This window comes from Carcharodon carcharias, chromosome 5, assembly GCF_017639515.1.
Source record: "Carcharodon carcharias isolate sCarCar2 chromosome 5, sCarCar2.pri, whole genome shotgun sequence".
In the NCBI taxonomy this organism is placed as follows: Eukaryota; Metazoa; Chordata; class Chondrichthyes; order Lamniformes; family Lamnidae; genus Carcharodon; species Carcharodon carcharias.
The window spans coordinates 50,280,456-50,302,070 of record NC_054471.1 but is presented as its reverse complement, the minus strand read 5'-3'; the positions used below and the strand labels follow the sequence as shown (position 1 = coordinate 50,302,070).

The 21,615-nt window shown below is 40.9% G+C and overlaps 1 protein-coding gene and 1 pseudogene across 8 annotated transcripts in view; one reads left to right on the top strand and one right to left on the bottom strand.

Moving 5' to 3' along the window:
• Positions 1-21,615, bottom strand: part of pdss2 (prenyl (decaprenyl) diphosphate synthase, subunit 2) — a 221,873-nt gene that overhangs the window by 64,768 nt on the left and 135,490 nt on the right. The gene's annotated exons all lie outside the window — the stretch shown is intronic.
• LOC121278488 lies at positions 11,501-11,609 on the top strand (annotated as a pseudogene).

Genomic DNA, 21,615 nt, shown 5'->3' with positions numbered 1-21,615 from the left:
TATAAAAGGGAGCTGTACAGGACTATAAAAGGACTATAATAACAGGCAAGGAAATGCATTAGAAGGTATGTCCAGCTGAAGGGCTCACACCAATCCAATGACTTCCTTCTGTGTAATTTCTCTGATTCAAATAATAATTCAACTGACAAAGAGGCAAACGTCCAGAAACTCTATTCATTGCATTATCTCTTACTTCATGCATAACCACATCACAGTTCGACCTAAAGTAAGCTTGCTTACTCTCAAATACATTGTGAGGCTCTGAAAATACAATTGCTAATAAGATTACACAGTCTTAACTTTCCCCTGCAATGTTCCAGACAACTCAGCAGAGTTCTTTCTCCTTTAGATTCTACAACAAGTTATTAATAAACACTTCGGGTTGGATTTTGTGTAAGGACAGGAAAATGCAAGTTGTGCCCTTTTGTGGCTTCCAACGCATGAGTTTGCCTCCAAACACCCCATTGCTCCAATATGTTTGTCTCAGAGAGATATTAGCCGGGAGAGCTGCAATGCAATGGAAAGTGGGGGTTCTAAGGTGGGCTGGTTAGAAGGCCTGCCTTGTTCTCAGGGCCAGAAGCCCAGCTCCCAACATTTTCTTATGCCCTCTAGACCTCACCCCTCATCCCCCTTCCATACCTCCCCAATGTACCCTCCATGGCCACTTAGCCAATTATCCACTATCGGCAGACCTCAGAATATCTTTGAAATGGACATTAAAAAAAAATTCTAACAATCTAATAGAGCTATTATTCAAACATACTTCATACTGCGAAAAAAACTGTTAGAAACATATGAACAAGGAGGAGTAGGCTATTTAGCCCCTCGAGCCTGCTCCACCATTCAATGAGATCATGGCTGATCTTGCACAAAAGCCATTCAAAAAAATGTAAATCCCCTCAGGTGGTCAATCTGTTGTAAAAATAAGCACTTAAGTCAGTGACCATATCAAAGACAGATAATCCTTTAATAACCTCTTAAAATGACCAACACGTGAACATGGCCTCCTGCTGAGGTGAATTGTTCTTAAGCTTTTAAAACTCAGCTAAGCATTCATAATAAGCTCAGCTGTCAAAACAAAAATTACCAATGTGAATAATGGGGGTCTATTGAAAGCCATACCAGATGTCCTGTCAATCAAAGTAGTCCAGAAGCAGATAGCTTCTTTTTTCTCTAGGTGAAAGCTGAACTTTTTTTAAACCAAATTTAAAAGTGATTTGGACATTTTAGTCACTTCAGATCATTAAACTAGAAATACCAAGTGGTGTTGCTTCAGTTTTGAATGCACAGGAACACTTTCCCAATTGGAAAAAGTACTCTAATGCATCTCAACACTTACAATGCTGGTCAATGCACCTTTTCAGGACAGAACCCTATGATAAGACACTGCAGTTAGAATGCATATACATCATAATACATCATCTAATAGCAACATTTGAACGTGTCAAAATATTTAACACCTACTTGACAAAATTTTCCCAAATTCTTAGCGGGCTCCTCCCAGTGGTCATGAGCTCTCCAACAAGGCTTTTTTTTTAAAAAAAACAGACTTTCAAGACCTGCACCAGCACACGAAAATAGCAGGGGTTGGAGGGGTTGGTTGGCTGGGGGGGGGGGGGGGGGGTGGAGAATTAAGATTTGCTCTTGGGCTCACAAGGGCAGTCTCGACCTCAGAAAAGGTCTTGGAGAGTCGTGCTCAAAAGTCCCTACCAACCCACTAAATGGCCATACAAAAAAAAGAGCCTTGGGGTCAGGAACGCACTGCAAATTCAAATCTCCAGCAGATCTTCTTGGTCTGGTTAACAAGTTAAAAACACTGTTTACTGCGAAACACTAAAGCAACATGAAACAATCTATACTTCCTTTTTCAATAAACCCAATAAAATTAAGCTCAATTTAAATTGGCACATTTTCAATTTTTGATGCAACAAATCGCCCAATTTTACTAAAGCGAATGTTCCAATCTTTTCTGCCATTTTGAGGGGATCCATTACAGTAAAGTTTACTGTTTCAAATATGTAGTATAATATCAGTTCCATAAGGTTTGTTCTAACTGACTAATCATTATACAGGTGAACCAATCCACTATGAAAAATCATTAGAGAAAGTGAAGCCAAAATTTACCCAGAAAGGTGAAGGGGCCAGCTCAAGGCAGGACACCTTCATCCAGATACCGGGGGCAAGGTAGATGCCTTGATTGCTGAGTTCATACAACTGCCGATGCAGGAATATCCTGTGGGGAGATGGTGGTTTAGTGGTAATGTTACTGGTCTGGTAATCCAAAGACCCAGCCTAATGGTCTGGGTATATGGGTTCAAATCCCACCATGGCAGCTAGTGGAATTTAACTTCAGTTAATAGATCTGGAATATAAAACTAGGCTCAGTGATGCTGACTATCAAACCTTTATCAATTGTTGTAAAAACCCAGCTGCTTCATTATTGTCCTTTAGAGAAGGAAATCTGCTGTCCTTACCTGGTCTGGCCTACATTTGACTCTAGACCCACAGCATCGTAGGACTCTTAACTGCACTCTGAAAGTGCAGTTAGGGATGGGCAACAAATACTGGCCATGCCAGCGACACCCCATCCCATGAAAGAATAAAGAAAAAAAAACTCAATTCCCTAGCATAATTGAGGAAATTATGCAGAGGCAGTTGACAGAAAATTCAAGTGTCCTAACTTCTTGTATTACGTGATCTAATTCAGCAGAGCATCAAAAATAATTAGAATTGTCGATGACCAGTTTGTAACAAACTAGTAGGTGAGCAGAGAAACTCATCACAAGTACACACTACAAACTTAGCTAAAAGAGAATATTGGATATGACGGAGCGATAGAATCTTTAACTTTAGTTGTTTGGTAGTACAAAACTTGAGTATTACTGAAGAAGAGACATTTGTTGAAACTTTTCATCATGTACTCATCAGGGCAATTTGCAAGAAAACACCAATGTCAGGGGGAAACAACATATTTATACTGGATGAGAAGAGACAGCTGATTGGTTAGCAAGTGGACTCTGATTGGTGGAGGCGTTGGCATGGAGAATGCACCAGTGGATGGTGACTGACAGTTAACTTCCAAACATTGTTTGAAATTTAAACCAGGTAGCTTGACTCTGATTGGTCAAGACATTGCCCTAGGGAATGAACCAGCAAATGGCTGACACTTATTTTGTTTAGCTGAAACAGGCACAATGTGTGTACATGTTCTTTCTGCCTGCAAAGATCAGAGCTCTGTAAATCAATGTATGTAGCTTCCATTACATGTAAATGCAACGCACTTTGAGCCCGAATGACAATCTTAAATTGGCTGTCAGCATAATTCTTAGTACACTGAGGATTATTTAACAAACGTTGTCCAATCGTGGAATCACATCTCATGTTGGTTACTGTGTTTTGAGTTTTGCAAGCATTGGCTGGTTGGGTATGGTGCATACCTTGCTCGCTGTGAACTGCGGAAGGGACATGCTGTTTGATATGATCTGCCAGTCTTTGAGATGTACGGTCTACATACCTAGCATCACAGTGGCACTGAAATTCATACACCAAATTACTCATTTGTGTGTTAGGCAGAACGGCTTTTTGACAATAGTGTCCTGTTAATGGTAACTATTACTCATGTTATTACTGCATAGTAGCAGCAAGCTTAACTTGTTGCTCAAATTTTTAATACACCTTGCCTTACCTACATTGGTATTTTCTTGTGAATTATCCTGATGAGTGCAAGACGAAAAGCTTCAACAAAAAAATCTCTTTTCACAGCAATCTTTACCTTTGCTTTTACATCACCAGATAAATCTTTAGCTTCCATTATAGATCTTCAGCTGAAATGGTTTTATGCCAAGGGTAGCCGGCCCTTCTCCAAAACCAAAAGTAAAGATGTGATGGGGCACAAGAGCTAAAACCTGAACTCTGTTCCTTGTCCCACAGGTGCTGCCTGACCTGCTAGGTATTTACAGCAATTTTGTGTTTTAATTTCAGATTTCCAGCAGCTGTAGCAGTTTTACTTTTCTTCTTCCCCATTCAGAAACCAATTCAATCCATTGCTAACCACTTGGCCCAAATGCTGGATATTTATTTTCTGGTGGGAAAGCAAATCAACCCATCGAGTGGACTGAAGAGAAGACCTAACAACTGTGTTGTCAAGAAAGTGAAAAGAATAACAAAAGGCTTCTCCCATCTATACATTAGAGCATTCAAGCTCTAATTATTAAAAAGCTGCAGATCCCCTCAGCTTCACCTCTTAAACCATTCTGGGCCCAACACATTCTGAACAGGTAGCAATTTTCCGTTGATTCTGCACTGTTACTCCTAAGACTTAAATCATGATTACTTGATTTTTTTACCCCACGCACCCAAAAAGGTTATTAAGGGTTAAGAACCTGTACTTTCCATTAGCTAGGTTTAAGTATACCGTTCCATTTTTATTGAATAACTGGGTGAAAGTGATTGAGCAGTTAAAAAAAAAAATTTCTCATTAGCAGTGAACTGGAAGGGCAGGACTAAGATTAGCCAGTAGGGGATGTTCACAGCCTGGACAACAAGGCTTCACCAAATCGGGGGGTACCAGTTCGACCAGCTCAATACAAAAACCTAAGTTCAGCCTGCAGATTCCAGAGATTTAGACCGCAACATGCATAAATGGAGAGGTAGCCCTGCATCACAGAGACAGGCTAATTTATTAATGCAAGGAAGAAACAAACTCCAAATGTCTTGTATTTTACTGATTTTCAATGAGAAAAATTTTTTTAAATTCCCACACCATACACACAACGCAGAATTCAGCAAATGCATTGTGGTGAGCTAAACCGTAAAATACACCGAAATGTTCAATTCCCAGAGCAGTGTTAACATGGTGCAAAGTAGCACCTTTTTCTTTGAAACAACAGATGCAGCGAATCCCTTGGCAACTGCATAAAATCCTACATATTAATGCTTGTAAATTAGATTCCAGCACCAGTTTTTGCATATGGCAAATATTTACTGGCTTGTAAAGTTCCAACAACTCAACCAAGACATTTTATCCAAAAAGATCTTCAGCTGGCTGAGCAAAATTCATCAGGTGATAAATCTACAGAAGTTTTCTTCAGGGAATAAATATTACAGAGCAGATACTAAAAAGTAATATCAAATCCGGTGCAAAAAAAGGCAATCATATTGGTTTCCACAGCAGATTTTTAATCATTCACCAGGATTTCACAGAAAACTAGAATTAAGGACATGAGGACATTAGAGTGGGTGCAAAAAAAATCAAGAGAATGGTTCCAGGGAGGAGGAGCAGTTACAGAGAGTAATTTACTGCACACGGAGCCATTTGATTATGTGGGTAGACTGGAGAAGATGGGGCTGATTTCCTTAGAGATCAGAATGAGAGGAGATTTGACAGAGATATTCAAAATCATGAGGGGTCTGGGCAGAGAAGACAGGGAGAAACAGTTCCCATCGGTGGAAGGGTTGCGAACCAGAAAGCACAGATTTAAGGTCACTAGCAAACCCAGCAATGGTGACAAAAGGAAAAACTTTGTCACGCAACATGTGGTTGGGATCTGAAATGCAATGTCTGAATGTGTGCTGGGGGTTTAATCAAGGCATTCAAGAGGAAATCGGATTGTTATCTGAAAAGGAAAAAGGTGCAGAGCTACAGGGACCAGGCAGGGGAGTGGAACTAGGTGCGCTGCTCTTTCAGAGAGCCAGCAAGGGAACAATGGGCTAAATGGCCTCATTCAGTTCTACAACTATTCTATCATTCTATATACGTGGCTAACATTTCACTAAATCCAATCCGCAACCTTAAGATACAAGCCCGCACTAAAGAGTTATTGCCGGGATGTGAGCGTCACTGACTAGGCCAGCATTTGTTGCCCATTCCTAATTACTTTTGAGACGCTGATGGTGAGCTGCCTTCTTGGTGTCAAGCTTCTATGTGGAGTAGGTACACCCACAGTGCTGTTAGGAATGACCAATGAATTTGTTTCTGGTGGTGTTTTTGGCAACAGGAAAGTTGCCTAGGACAACAGCTCTTCTTCAAATCATGCCATGGGACCATTTCCATCCATCTGAGCAGGCAAGAGTGGTTTAATATTGCATCCAAACTGCGAACAATACAGCAGCAAGTGTCAGAGCAGCTTACATGTTCAAGACCTAAAACTAGAATGGAACTCACAACCTCCTGACCATTTTTTACAACCAACTGAGCCAAGCTAACCAAAAGGACCTTGCCCATAATTCAGAACATTATGCAAAAATTATAGAGGACTTGTATGACTCAATACAAAATTCAGAACAATCATGTCCTTACTAAAAAATAATGGTAAAACTGAGTTACTGCATATTAAAAGAATTTTCAGGTTTACAGGACAGTGAGCCCGACGTCAGTAGTAGGTAAATTATTGGAAGGTGTTCTGAGAGATCGGATATACAATTATTTGGACAGCCAAGGGCTGATTAAGGATAGTCAGCATGGCTTTGTGCATGGTAGGTCGTGTTTAACGAACCCTGTAGAGTTTTTCGAGGAGATTACCAAGAAAGTAGATGAAGGACAGGATGTGGATGTTGTTTACATGGACTTTAGTAACGCCTTTGACAAGGTCCCACATGGGAGGTTAGTTCAGAAGTTTCAGACACTTTGTATCCATGGAGAGGTTGTAAACTGGATTTGAAATTGGCTCTGTGGGAGAAGACAGAGAGTGGTAATGGATGATTGTTTCTCAGATTGGAGGTCTGTGACTAGTGGTGTGCCTCAGGGATCTGTGCTGGGACCATTGTTGTTTGTTGTCTATATCAATGATTTTGATGATAATGTGGTGAATTGGATCAGCAAGTTTGCTGATGACACTAAGATTGCAGGCGTTGTGGACGGCGGGGAAGGCTTTCATAGCTTGCAGAGAGATCTGGACCAACTGGAAAAATGGGCCAGAAAATGGCAGATGGAATTTAATGCAGAAAAGTGTGAGGTGTTACATTTTGGAAGGTCAAACCAAGGTAGGGCATACACAGTAAATGGTAGGGCACTGAGGAGAGCGGAGGAACAAAGGGATCTGGGAGTTCAGATACATAGTTCCTGAAAGTGGCGTCACAGGTAGACAAGGTTGTAAAGAAAGCTTTTGGCATACTGGCCTTCATAAATCAAAGTATTGAGTATAGGAGTTGGGATGTTATGGTAAGGTTGTATAAGACATTGGTGAGGCCAACTTTGGAGTATTGTGTGCTGTTCTGGTCACCTAACTACAGGAAGGATATCAGTAAGATCGAGAGAATGCAGAGAAGATTTACTAGGATGTTGCCGGGTCTTAAGGAGTTGAGTTACAGGGAGAGATTGGACAGGTTGGGACTTTATTCCTTGGAGCGTAGAAGAATGAGGGGAGATATGATAAAAGTTTACAAAATTATGAGGGATATAGACAGAGTAAATGAGAGTAGGCTCTTTCCACTTAGCTTAGGAGAAATAAACATGAAAGGACATGGCTTTAGGGTGAAAGGGGAAAGGTTTAGGGGGAACATTAGGGGGAACTTCTTCACTTAGAGTGGTGAGAGTGTGAACGAGGTACCATCTGATGTGGTAAATGCGGGCTCACTCTTAAGTTTTAAGAATAAATTAGATAGATACATGGATGGGAGAGGTCTGGAGGTTTATGGACTAGGTGCAGGTCAATGGGACTAGCAGAATAATATTTCAGCACAGACTAGAAGGGCCGAATGGCCTTTTTCTGTGCTGTAGTGTTCTATGGTTCTAAGGCTGGACAAATTCCCTCTTGTACATTTCTTTCACCATGAAAAGATGCCCTGGGATAAGATATTAATTATGCAGACTGCAATCAGCCTTTTGTGTCTATATATTGGATTTATCTACCCATCAGAAGATGACTTGTGCAAACTAATCCATGTAGTTGAAAACATAAAGCTTCAAAGCCTTTCAAGCATAGATGACTTGGAGGCCTAACACAGCATATTGCATCATTTATATACAGTCAAATTCACGATATACAATTTTAATATACTAGTGATCATTAGTTCATGGTGTAATTTGGTTAAAGTCATCTTTTTCAAAAAATAAACCATATAAAATGTTCTATAATGCTTGCAATCCCATGGACATATGGATTCAGTTAGCTTGATGACTCTGCAAATTCTTACAACAAATACAAATTGCTTTGTGGAGGAAAAATGAGATCAAAGTTTATGCCCTTGTTTATGCATTGAAGAGTGGTTAAAAACAATACAAGAACATACTTAGTACCGCCACTTACCATTCAACTGACTAACTTTTAAGAAGCATGAATTTGAAGCTCACAAATTTGACCTGCTGAAAGCATACAACATATTTTGGGTTTGTTTTTATTCATTCATGGGGTGTGGGCTTCGCTGGCTAGGCCAGCATTTATTGCCCATCCCTAACTACTCTCAAGAAGGTGGTGGTGAGCTGCCTTCTTGAACCGCTGCAGGCCCCACAGTGCTGTTAGGAAGGGAGTTCAAGGATTCTGACCCAGTGATAGTGAAGGAACAACGATATATTTCCAAGTCAGGATGGTGCGTAGCTTGGAGGGTACTTGCCAGTGGTGGTGTTCCCATCTGTCTGCTGGCCTTGCCCTTCTAGATGGTAGTGGTCGTGGGTTTGGAAGGTGCTGTCTAAGGAGCCTTGGTGAGTTCCTGCAGTGCATCTCGTAGATGGTACACACTGCTGCTACTGTGCGTTGATGGTGAAGGGAGTGAATGTTTGTGGAGGGGGTGCCAATCAAGCAGGCTCTTGTCCTGGATGGTGTCAAGCTTCTTGAGAGTTGTTGGAGCTGCACTCATCTAGGCAAGTGGAGAGTATTCATCATACTTCTGACTTGTGCCTTGTAGATGGTGGACAGGCTTTGGGGAGTCAGGAGGTGAGTTACTTGCCGCAGGATTTCTAGCCTATAATCTGCTCTTGCACAGTATTTACATGGCTGACTCAGTTCAGTTTTTGGTCAATGGTAACCCCAGGATGTTCATAGTGGGGGATTCAGCAATGGTAATGCCATTGAATGTCAAGGAACAATGGTTAGATTCTCTCCTGTTGGAGATGGCAACTGCCTGGCACTTGTGTGGCACAAATGTTACTTACCATTTGTCAGCCCAAGCCTAAATGTTGTCTAGGTCATACTGCATATGGGCATGGACTGCTTTAGTTTGAGTCATAAATGGTGCTACACATCGCACAATCATCAGCAAACATCAAACATCCACACATCTGGCCTTATGATGGAGGAAATGTCATTGATGAAGCAGCTGAAGATGGTTGGGCCGAGGACACTACCCTGAGGAGCTCTTGCAGTGTTGTCCTGGGACTGAGATGATTGACTTCCAACAACCACAACCATCTTCCTTTGTTCTAGGTATGACTCTAGCCAGTGGAGAGTTTTCCTCCCCCGATTCCCATTGACTCCAGTTATGCTAGGGCTCCTTGATGTCACACTTGGCCAAATGCTGCCTTGATGTCAAGGTCAGACATTCTCACCTCACCTTTGGAATGCAGCATTTTTTTTCCCATATTTGGAACAAGGCTGTAATGAGGTCAGGAGCTGAGTCCTCCTGGAGGAACTCGAACTGAACATTAATGAGCAGGTTATTGCTGAATAAGTGCTGCTTGATAGCACTGTCGGTGATCCTTTCCATCACTTTGCTGATGATCGACAGTAGACTGACGGGGCAGTAATGTGGTTGTGTACAAATCCGCTGCTGCTGATGGCCCACAGTGTCTCATGGATGCCCAGTTTGGAGCTGCTAGATCTGATTGAAGTCTATCCTACTTCACACAGTGCCAGTGCCACATGACAGGACAGAGGGTATCCTCAATGTGAAGACATGACTGTGTCTCCACAAGATGGTCACACCTACCAATACTGTCATGGACAGATGCATCTGTGATAGGTAGATTGGTGAGGGCGAGGTCATGTCAGTTTTTCCCTCATGTTGGTTCCCTCACTATGTACCGCAGAACCAGTCTAGCAGCTATGTCCTTTAGGGCTCAGCCAGCTCAGTCTGTGGTGGTGCAACTGAGCCACTCTCGTTGATGGACAGTGATGAACCCCACCCAGAGCACATTCTGCGCCTTTGCCATCCTCAGTGCTTCTTCCAAGCGATGTTCAACATAGAGGAGCACTGATTCATCAGCTGGGGGCAAGGGGGGTGGACGGTAGGTGGTAGCCAACAGGAGGTTTCCTTGCCCATAACTGACTTGATGCCATGAGACTTCATAGGTTCCAGAGTCAATGTTAAGGATTGCAGGGTAGCTCACTCCAAACTGTATACCACTAGGCTGCCCACCACCTCTGGTGCCACCGATCGGGCAGACCCAGGGATGATGATGGTGGCATCTAGAACATGGTCTGCAAGGTCTGATTCCGTGAGTTTGACCAGGTTGTTGCTTGACTCGTCTGTTGGGCACTCTCTCAATTTTGGCACAAGCTCCCAGGGGTTAGTAAGGAGCACTTTGCAAGGCTGACAGGTGTGCCACCGTTGTTTGTGGTGCCAAGGTTGATGCCATGTGGTCTGTCCAGTTTCATTCCATTTAGACTTGGTAGCAGTTTGATACAACTCAGTGGCTTGCTAGGCCATTTCAGAGAACATTTAAGTGTCAACCACATTGCTGTGGGTCTGAAGTCACATGTAAGCAAAAACCAGGTAAGGACAGCAGATTTCCTTCCCTAAAGGACATTAATGAACCAGATGCGTTTTTACAATTGACAATGGTTTCAAGGTCACTATTACTGAAATTAGCTTTCAATTCCAGATTTATTAATTGAATTTAAATTCCATCAGCTGTTGGGGTGGGATTACAACACATGTTGCCAGACAATTAAGAACATAAGAAATAGGAGGAGTAGGCCATTTGGCCCCTCAAGCCCACCCCGCTATTCCATAAGTTCATAGCTGATCTGCCCCAGGCCTCAACTCCTCTTTTGTGCCAGCTCCTCAAAGATTTCAGCGGAGGCTAGATCACAAAGTATTTAAAGAGGATTTTAAAATATCGGGGAGTTGAGGGCCATGAGGAGCTGGCACGAAAGAGGAGTTGAGGCCTGGGCCTCTGGATTGCTCGTCCAGCGACATTAGCCCTACACCACCGCCTCCCCCTAAACTCTATGGAAGGAAATCTGCCATCCTTAACTGGTCTGAGTTTATAGGTGACTCCAATCCCACAATGTGGTTGGCTCTCAGCTGTCCTCTGAAGTAGCCTAATGAACCATACAGCTATATCAAAATGATAGAAAGGAACAAAAGAATGAAACTTGACCAACCACTCTGCTGTGACCTCAGCATTTCAACAGGACTTGCTAAAGCCACACCCTGCCCTAATCCACACTCATCAATGACCCATCTCAGCTCCCCCTGGAGGTTCCCAATATTACAGCTACCAGTCTTGATTCAATTTGATTCACACTGTCAAATCAAGAAACAGCTGAGTGCACTTGGTCACATCAAACCTAAACATGTGCTCCAGAACAAGCTGTGCCCTTAGCTAAACTATTCAAGTGCTGCCTGCGGCCATACTAGTCTCAAAACACCTGATCTCGGAAGCTAAGCAGACTCAGGCCTGGTTAGTACTTGGATGGGAGACTGCCTGGGAATACCAGGTGCAGTAGGCTTAACAAAATGAGTTACACCAATAATGTGCCCTCCAAACATGGCATTGGAGAACGCAGAAGTTACGGGCCTTTATGTAGTTTTAAAGAGTATTGTGCATTGAATTTAAAACAATTTAAAAACAATTAAACAGGATTGGACCCTGTAACATGCTTTCCAGTTCATATTTTTAATTCTCAACATCTGAGAATAAAAACCATAATAAAACAACGGAGTGTTTTTGCACCTCCAAATAACGACTCTCACACAGCGATAAAAAGGAACAAGTACCTACTAGTTTATACACATTTTCCAGATGCATCTCTCCACACTTATTAATTTATTTCCTCAGTTTGTTGATCATGACTTTAATTTAATTAAAATGATAAATTTTATTCTATAATTTTCACACTTAGGAAATCCCACAGTGGTCTTTTTGTGTTCATCGTCGTGCCAAAAATCACAAACAGCGTTTATATTATTACTTTTTTTTAAATTACAAAACTACACTGTACTTTAAATTTCAGGATGTTAGATACTGATAAGAGTGCTTCTGTTTTAATTCTATTCTCTTGGATGGTTTAGTTATTACAAAGTAATATTCTTAGTAATAAATCAACCTGCATTCAAAACCGAAGTACTTATCTCCGACGGCATTTTTAAAAAAAATACACAGCCACCTGAAATAAGATCAAGGAGTCTGAAAGGGAATTCAAAACAAAGGAGGAAGGGACCACACCACAAGAACCAAGAATGAAATAAAATAAGAAACAAAAATCTGAAACAAGTCCGTTTTAAGATTGAAGAGCAGGGATAATTTAAAGATGGAATGAAAGATATCAAAGGTAAATAATGGAAAATTATTGAAAATATTTATCGCTGTATAGAATAAGAAAGGATCACATTGAGTGCAGAATAAAAGATCACAAAAGATAGAGGGGAACAAATAAAAACAAAATGGTAAAATCAGAAAAATGCCAACAGTTATGAAAACGCATTCATGCAAATGTCTTCTTTGATGCTCGGACAGTGCAGGTCATAAATCAAACAAATGCATCAATGCTACCAAGTATTTTTTAGTATTTCCTTTCTCAAGGTCTCCCTAGGCTATACGCACTTGCAATAGACCTGTTGTGTAAAAGTCTGTCAGAAAACTGTGCATTGATGCCAAGTGCACTAAGTCCATCCCAAATTTCGCTGCAGCAGATCAGGCACTCAGTGCCTCTAGGGGGCTGGTGCATGTTGTTATGTAAAAATCATATACTAATGAATGTAATAACTTACATAACAATTGCTAAAACCCAGTCATCTTTCAGAGTTTTTTTTTAAAAAGCATATTCTGCCAGTAACAACACTTTGTCTTTGGCATTCACCACAAATAAATCATGGAATTCATTCGGAACCACTAAGCATTTTCATTCCATAAAGCTGCTACACCAACTAGCTGCTGCTTTGAAATCTTTGCTGAACTCAGGATTTGATTTAGCCCACTTAAGTGCATAAAAAAGTACTGCATTTCTGATGACAATGTAACCATTTTGAGAATTTTCAAAGGCCTATTCCGTTACATGCTTCTCAAGATCAGGCCAATGGCTGGTCCCTATTCTCATGGCACATCTGGTCTTGGGTATCTTCTTCAAGGATCCCTTCTTTCTCCATTCTTGCACCAGGTTTTCACTAACACCAAATTCCCTTGTTGCAGCACAGTTATTTGACGAGTTAGCAAATATTACGACTTTTAGTTCGTAACTGGCTTTATGCTTCATTAGTTTCACTGGAGCACATTTCTCTTCATCACTTGCCATATAGGATCTTCTCCGTGTGAGCGTATCTTAAACTCCCACATATTATTGCAACATCACCCATTTTACCTGCTTGATCCCTTGTGCCCAGTTATAAGGTACCGCTAAGTAAAACTTGCATTTGTGGAGTGAAAGATTGAGGCTGACTACTAATGCAAGTATAGTAGGTTGTGGATGAAAAGGCAGGGCAGGGTATCGACTTATATGCTGAGCAATGATGTAGACAGAAAACTTTAAGTAACAGACATCACAGTTTTCTGTGAAGGACGGAAGTATAATCTTGATGAATCCCTGGGGTACTGCCTCCAAGTTTGTGTTAAGCAGAGCTTCATGATAGCCAAGGAGGCTCCACGCCCACATGAACTTGTCTCTATGTATCCCAATATACCTAGAAACACAGTCCATGTAGATTCAAATGCTGAATGAAAACACAGTAAAGCAGTAAGTGTGTGAAAAAGACTTGATTCAATTTCTTCACAGCTTACAATGACCTGACTTTGCAAAAAGCCAAGGCCTTGCATTGCAGAAGGCTGGGAGTTAGCTCCAGAGAAACTCCGTAATCTTTTTCTGCTTAGGGTGCTGTTTTCAGACAGACGCAATGCTGTCCACCATGTCATCAATGCAGTCAAACATGCTTTCCATGTACTGTATCAACTTCACCTTCTCTCTGATTGACAATACTTAATTTTCTCACAAGTTTCGCCAAACTCGGTTTTACATGTCCTTTCACAGGGAGATCTCGATGTCAAATGACGGCTTGTCCAGCATCCATAATTTCGCATTCTTGTGTGGTCTAACTCTGCTCTGATCATATGATAAGTTTAGATAAGTTTGGCTAATCCAGAGTTATCGGTGCGGAATTTCAGCTTACCACAAGCAGTGTTCTATGGGATTTGCTATTCTGCCAGCAGGAATGGCTGATGACTTCGACATAACCACAATTTCATATCATCCAAATGTGACTCATTGAGGTTTCACTATAATTATTTTATGTATTGATTCTCAAGATGTGAGCAATCCTGGCAAGGGTGGGCATATTGCTGGTCTCCAGCTGCCCTGAAGTTATAGTGGTGGGCCGCCTTCTTGAAGTAGCGATTGTTTGCACAACTGACTTGTTTGCTAGCCCACTTCAGGGGCCAACCAGTTCGTGGCCACATTATTGACTCTGTTCTGATGGCCATTTTTTTCTGGATCTTAAATTTATTCAGCTTCATAACTTGCCAGGGTTGGAATTTGAATTTCCAAATTCTGGGTTGCTAGCCCAGTACCATAACTACTACCATGCCAGGTCAGTCACCATCATCTGCAGGATGAACTCTAATTAATATCTAAACAGTCACAAGTCAGAAAATACCTGAAGCGCATTATAAAATGTTAATTTTAACAGAAGGATGCTTTATTAATAGATGTAACTTTATAGCTGAGCACCTGTACTAACGACCAGGAAGGGTTTCGCTGTCATCCGGAAAATCCCAAAATATGAAACAAGTTTAAATCTCTAATCCTTAACTCCATGGGAATGTCAAAATTAAATTTTAATACTACGAGTTTTTGTTGTTGAAGCTGGTAACAAACAGTTGTTACCAAAGACCACAGTCAAAAGTTGAAATATAATTGTACACACCTTAGTCTCAACAAACGTGGAAGGAAACAGTTAAAGATCTTCTATTTTTAGAGGTAGCTTAAATGTGTAAACGAAGGAGTTTGGTCACAGACTGCAGCTAGGAAAGTGTTTCTAGTCAGTGTGCCTAAATCATTCATCCCTCTTTGCGTGTCCATAAGGGTGTGTGTGATATTATGAACGGTTGATGGAGAACCTTTCAAATCAATTTGTACAAGTTAGAATGCCTCAGAATTGGTATTTGATGGCCCATCTGCTCTTCGGTCATACAGTTAAATTTTGTTATGTGTCTTTGAAAGAGGTTCAAGGATATAAAGAATTATGGAATCAAATTTGGTCTCTAAACTCACTCCTTTTCTAGGCCATGTAAAACTGAGGGCTCCATCATAATTACCCACCTTACGGAAAAGTCTGAAAGCTTGTCAGTGCTTCCCAAAGGCAATCAAGTAAAGCTCTGGGCCATACAATGTCCATCACTGGTTCCATTAAAATACTGTATTGTAACTTATGGTTACAAATTACAGTAAAATTCCGCCATTCGCAGGGGTTACACTCCCGTGGAATCTCGCAAACGGCGAAATTTTGAGCGACAAACATACTTTACAATGGGAGTCAGATAGGTTCCAGTCATCCTTAAATTTGACCTGTATAAAGGATCAAAAGCAAATAAAAAATGTTTTTAATAAAATTGAGAAATTTACTGCAAAAATTGTTTAAAAAGGCAATAAAACAAGAACAATGTAAAATCTGCCACACTCACAGTACTGTATTTTACTTGAGAGTGCAGGTGGAGGGAGCGAGTGAAGTGGCTGATGTAGGTATTGATGTGGATAAAAAAAAAATGTTATTTTTGACTGCTTCACCTTTTGCTTTTCAATTTTGTCAAGTTCTCGGTAAGGACCAATAGCAGTGTCAATCACACCACAAAAGGCAGTGCTTCTTTCCATGTTTGTGCTATAGTCTGTCAGCTAATTTTCAAATCTTCAGCTGATCTTATGAGGTCCACCATCATCTTGGGTGTAAAATGAGCTTTCTTAGGCTCTTCTTTCTGCTCCTATTTAAATTCACTTAATTTCATCAGTCCCACCAATTCTTTTGTAGAGAGTTGTTCTTGATGAGACTGAAGCAACTCCTCGACTTCATCTGTGGTCAAATCTTCAAATTCTGCCCTCCACCATGTTTTGCCAACTCAACAATTTCGGTTACCACAGGATCCACATTGGGAAACCCTGTGAAATCATTCACAAGCTCAGGGCAAACATTTTTCCAGAAGGCATTATTGGTTGATTCTCGAACCTCATCCAATAAGTCCTTACTTATCCCAATTGCTGCGGTCAATGGGTTTGCTTCCATAAGATTGAGAACCTGGCTGAAACTTCTACAAGCGCATTAAGTTTTAAACAGGGAAAGGAACTACGGGAATTGTAGGGTCCCTCCTACTTACAAAAGTTAACCTGGCAGTACGACCGCCAGAAACATTAACACTGGTCTTTATTTTAGCTTCAGACTGCCCAATGTATCTAATTGTAGATTCATTGACACTGTACTCCCCTCGCCAGCATAGTAGCACTTGTACGGTTTCTCATTCTAATATTTACTTTTTAGGCACTTTTCTGGGACGTTTATTCTTTGGATCTGACTGACTCATTTTTAAAGACAGCACTATACTGTACTGTAAGGGCTTAGCAATAAGACCAAAAGACATAGGAGCAGAAATTAGGCCATTCGGCCTATCGAGTCTGCTCCGCCATTCAATCATGGCTGATAAGTTTCTCAACCCCATTCTCCCGCCTTCTCCCCGTAACCTTTGATCCCCTTACCAATCAAGAACCTATCTATCTCCATCTTAAATACACTCAATGACCTGGCCTCCACAGCCTTCTGTGGCAATGAATTCCATAGATTCACCACTCTCTGGCTAAAGAAGTTTCTCCTCATCTCTGTTTAACAGGTCTTCCCTTTACTCTGAGGCTGTGCCCTCGGGTCCTAGTTTCTCCTACTAATGAAAACATCTTCCCCACGTCCACTCTATCCAGGCCTTTCAGTATTCTGTAAGTTTCAATCAGATACCCCCCTCATCCTTCTAAACTCCATCGAGTATGGACCCAGAGTCCTCAAACATTCCTCATATGTTAAGCCTTTCATTCCTGGGATTGTTCTCTTGAACCTCCTCTGGACCCTCTCCAGGGCCAGCACATCCTTCCTGAGTTACGGAGCCCAAAATTGCTCACAATATTCTAAATGTGGTCTGGCCAGAGCCTTATAAAGCCTCAGCAGCACATCCCTGCTTTTATATTCTAGTCCTCTCGAAATAAATGCCAACATTGCATTTGCCTTCCTAACTACCGACTCAACCTGCAAGTTAACCTTAAGAGAATCCTCGACTAAGTCTCTTTACACTCCAGATTTCTGAATTCTTTCCCCTTTTAGAAATTAGTCTATGCCCCTATTCTTCCTGCCAAAGTGCATGACCTCACATGTCCCCACGTTGTATTCCATCTGCCACTTCTTTGCCCATTCTCCTAACCTGTCCAAATCCTTTTGCAGCCTCCCCGCCTCCTCAATACTACCTGTCACTCCACATATCTTTGTGTCATCTGCAAACTTAGCCAGGATGCCCTCAGTTCCTTCATCTAGATCATTAATGTATAAAGTTGTGGTCCCAACACTGACCCCTGCGGAACTCCACTAGTCACCAGCTGCCATCCTCAGAAGGACCGCCTTATCCCCACTCTCCGCCTCCTGCCAGACAGCCAATCTTCTACACATGCTAGTACCTTGCCTCTAACACCATGGGTTCTTATCTTACTGAGCAGCCTCCTGTGCGGCACCTTGTCAAAGGCCTTCTGGAAGTCCAAGTAAATAACATCCATTGGCTCTCCTTTGTCTAACCTACGCGTTACCTCCTCAAAGAATTCTAACAGATTTGTCAGGCATGACCTCCCCTTGACGAAACCATGCTGACTTTGCTCTATTTTATCATGCACTTCCAAGTATTCTGAAATAAATGCTTAAAGATTGCCTAGAAGCGGCACTGTGATCAGGAATTAAATCGTAGCAACAAGAATGCCCACATGCAAGAACTGGCAGACAACACATGCGTTGTGGGCACTTTCAACTGCAGGAAATACGTCACGGGCACACTTTTTTTTGATCTTCATTTTCTTCTTTTTCAGTATTTTCTAAAGTTGGCTTCTATTTTTATAATTTTTAAAACCGTGAGTAAGCGAACATTTGGGCCTGCAATGGGCGATATGGTGTACAAAGACTTTTGAATGGGTAAATGAATTCGTGAAAGATGCGGTCGCAAGTGGCAGGACTTTACTGTACAAGCATTCCTAGCTGTCGGTAAAAACAAAATGGGCAAGTTCCAAATAGCACATTTTCACCAACACATGGGCAGAGATTGCATCAATCGCTTAATGTTACAAAAGTAAATAAACAATCTAAAAAAAAAATTTCACTGTTGTAAAGTAAGCCAAACAGAATTTGCAGAAGTCAACTGTTAATTCCAAGGCACTGAAAAACGTGGAGGCATTTTTAATTAGAAAATATTGTGGATTTCTTTTAATTACCTAAAGGCCCATCTGTCCAAGTGGATTTTAGTGACTATTGCGCTATTTGCATGCTAAGAGTGTCATTGTTTAGTTGTGTTAATGTCTGTCATCACCCAGGCATTTTTTCACTTTTGCTAATACATTTAGTTACACAAGATAATGCTTAAACAGTTAAAGTTTGCCTGCAATTCATAATCTTATAATACAAGAAGGGAGCAACTTTGCTATAAATTCAAAAGATTACAAAATAAAAAATAACTTTTTAAATATATCCAAGCATTTCCTCCTGCAAATGTCCTATGCAATCCATAGGGAAATAAATTCCTGAGGAAGAATAATTGACTCAGCTAATGTTACCCTTGGCAATAATCAACGAGATTTGCATTTCATTAAAATTGTGTAATATAGAAATTCCTCAAGCCCATATTTAATTGTTGCCCTAAATGCATATGGAGATAAACACGTTGTGCAGATGGGCAAGAGTAAGCCTCCATCTGTTACTGACTATAGCACAATAATGTTTTGAAAATGATTACACCTTCCCACAGCATAACTATTTCTTGACATGGTAAATTAGCTAATTAACTGTTGACATGCCTAATCACAACCAACAATCTCAGCCAGCGTCTCCAAAAGTATGCCTTGGATTACAAATTCATTGTTTCGCGCAATTGCTAAATCAGGCATGCCTCGGAATGGCCCCCTCCCCCACCATACTGATTGCTTTTACATAATCCTTGGTAAATTAACAGAAACTTAACACGAATCTACGTGTAACAGATGGATGAAGAGATAAAAGCTGCTTAAAATGCTTTTAAACAACAACAATTTAAATAGGATTTTCACATCGTGATTTTTTTTAAATAGTTCATTTTCAATTTATTTGAAGTTGTTAACTGCACAATACATGTACAGCATGTTTTTAGCTTTGCAAATGTAAACCAAATAACTGTACTAGTGTGAAAGCCCATTACCGTTTACTGTAATTGCTTCTTCAGATTTTTAATTCCATAGGGAAGAACAGATACATTTTTAAGCACAGGCCCATAAACCTAACAAGCCCATTGCTTCTTCAAATTATCCCAACGCCACAAAGCTACTTTGCAACATACCCTGCAATCATTTTCTCTCCAGAAAACCATCTTGAACTAATTTATATTAATATCTATTGCCCTACCTAGCAACTTCCTCCAAAGTTCATTATTTTTTTGGAGTAAATAAATGTGCCCTCAGTTACCTCCTTGTTCTGGGATACAATAATCATGCATGAATTCTGAATGGTGCAGCCCGATGATTCATATGGCCTTTCTAATTCGAGACTCTATATCCTTTACATTACTCCCAACTTTAAAATTCTGATTTCTGCATGCATCAGTTACTTCACGCTTTTTCACTCAGAGCAAGCTTATTTCCCTTGCCCTGTCCTCGTAGCTAGTGAATATCCTGAACTACCTTTAGTTGTGTATCTCTATGTTCTCTGAAGAATAATACGATTTCAAAAATTTAGAGAGATATGACATCCTCAGTAGAGTATTGTTCACTTCAGGCTGCTCTGAAGCAACTTTCAGCTAAGTTTGAAGCCATAGCTGGTGTTACCTCAGCAGGGAACCAACCCTGTATCCGATATCACGAGGGTGGTCTGGCTGGGAGAGAGACCCCTCTTCTATAGTAGCAACAAAACTGTTGTTCTTTTGAAGAAGAAAAAATCCAAACATTTATTGAGAGACTTATTTTCTTCTGTATAAAGGGGGTGCAGGATTTGAACAATTTTCTTTCTCTCACTTGGGCCAGTTGTAAATGAAGGCATACAGAGAAAATGCAAACAAGGGCAAGAAAAACATTTAGGTATGTGTGTCATATGCAGTTTTAACGTATGACAATTGATAAAAGAACCAATGGGCTGAGGGGGGAAGCTATGATTTGGAATACACTGCCTGAAAACATGCTGGAAGGAGATTAAGTAGTAAATTGCAAAACAGAATTGGGTAATTTTTTTTTTATTCATTCATGAGGTGTGGCTGGGCCAGCATTTATTGCCCATCCCTAATTCCCTGAGAAGGTGGTGCTGAGCTGCCTTCTTAAACTGCTGCAGTCCATGTGGTAAAGGTAAAGGTACACCCAGAGTGCTATTAGGGGGTGTGGGGGTAAGTTCCAGGATTTTGATCCCGCGACAGTGAAGGAATGGCGATATATTTCCCAGTCAGGATGGTGTGTGACTTGGGAGGGAACTTCCAGGCGATGCTGTTCCCATGCATCTGCTGTCCTTGTCCTTCTAGAAGGTAGCAGTAGTGGGCTTGGAAGGTGCTGTTTAAGGAGCCTTGGTGAGTTTACTTGGAAAGGAGAAATTTGCAGGGCACTGGAGAAATAACAGGGGAGTCGGACTAACTGGATCGTTTTTTGAAAGCCAGCACAGGCACAATGGGCTGAATGGCCTCTTCCTGTGATGAACCATTCTATGAACCGCCTTATTAGTGAGACAAAAGCTTCATAGTATTCCATTAGATTCTGGTCCAGGTCATACTTTGTGACATGAAACCACATGTAGAAGGCAGACATTTAATTTGAGAGTGTCCCTGTCCAATTTCCATGCATCTTCAAGCAGCAACTCAACAGTAGCATTAGAAGAGGTCTAAAGACCTGCTTGATCTCTGGACCACAGGCACTGTACTACTTTCGCAGTGAGATCAAAAAAGAGTGTTAAAAAGAGGGCAATAAACTCTCATAAAACTTATGTACCAAAATGGCAAGCTTGGAAACAATGTTACACCTGCATTTCAAATTTTAATTTGCTGACAAAATATTTAAAAAGCACCATACTGATATAAAGAGGAGCTTACACTTAAACATGCTTTGTCCCCATGCTACCACACCAAAAAAAATGACATTTACAATTACTCATAAAGCCAGTTTTATCTTGGAAAGTGATAATTTATATTGAATTAATTTTGGAAATATGCTTCTCTAACCCAGCCATTGACTACTTACATTTATACGATGCCTCCAAATGTCAATGAACATCCCAAGGTACTCTACAGTGTTGTTTGAAAAA